The sequence below is a fragment of the Lipotes vexillifer genome, unplaced genomic scaffold, assembly GCF_000442215.2.
Source record: "Lipotes vexillifer unplaced genomic scaffold, Lipotes_vexillifer_v1.1 scaffold39, whole genome shotgun sequence".
NCBI lineage: Eukaryota > Metazoa > Chordata > Mammalia > Artiodactyla > Lipotidae > Lipotes > Lipotes vexillifer.
This window is the reverse complement of record NW_006787038.1, coordinates 1,307,037-1,308,155: the sequence shown is the minus strand read 5'-3', so window position 1 is coordinate 1,308,155 and position 1,119 is coordinate 1,307,037.

Sequence of the window (1,119 nt, the reverse complement as noted above, 5' to 3'; positions counted from 1 at the left end):
AAAAAAAAAAAAAAAAAAAACAGAGGAAAAGAAGAAGAAAAAGTGCCCCCCCCCGACTGTTTGCCATTAAACACTGATATTTTGTTACCTGATTTTTAAAAGAAGGAAGGAAGGAAGAAAAGGGTAAAGCATATATGGCAAAATGTCAATAATTATTGAATCAGGGGTTCATTTTACCATTCATTCAAGGTGGTTCATTACGCCATTCTCTCAGTTTTGACGTGTTTGATAAGTTTTATAATAGGAAGGTTGAATATCTATTTTTGTTTAATGGGAGGATCACTTTATGGAAGCGAAGGGGAAGGAAACTTACGACGTGCAACATTCCCATTTAGGCGGAGGGCAGGCTGCCCTATCCTTAGCCAGGAGAAGAGCTTGCAAAGGGTGGGCTATGTCGGTAGATTGCCGCCTGCTTTATTTACAGGGCCTTTGCAGCTGCCCTTGGGGAATTCACCTGGACGGGGAAGAAAGCTTGTGGATAATTTACCCCTCCCCTGCCCCAAGGAAACAGGCACAGGTACCCCACTGGAACAGCTAAGCCTCAGACTAGGTTTTAAGGCCTTGTGGTCCTCTCCCCACCAAGTTCATTACATTTCTTCTGTCACCTCTATTTCATCCGTAAAGGAAAGACAAGACCACAGGCCAAACCCAAGTTCTCCCAATTACTCTTGGTAATCTCAAGGCTGGTGCCTTTGATCTTGGTTAGTTTATTCCCAATTCCCTCCACTTCCCACCACCACACACAGGTAACCCCTTTCATTAACTTCCTTCCAGACTTTCTTTTTGTAAGTATAAGCAAATGCAAATATACATCCTCCAATAGGCTTAAAACTAACAACAAAGCAAATTGAAAATAGAGAAAATTGCAGTGTTCCAGGTAAAGAGTGAAGTAAGTCTGGGAGTTGTTAGCATATAGATGGATAAGCTCTAGAGGCAAGGGAATAGAAGAAGAAGGAAAAGAAGGGCGAAAGAAAAGGGACTAAACTTTAGAGTCACCCAGAGGAAAAGAAAAAAGATGCAGAAGGAAGGTGGGCGCCAGGCTCAGGCGCCAGGCCCAGGCTCAGGCGCCAGGCCTCCGAGGCAGAGAGGCGCACTCCGGCGGGCTGGGCAGCCGGCGCC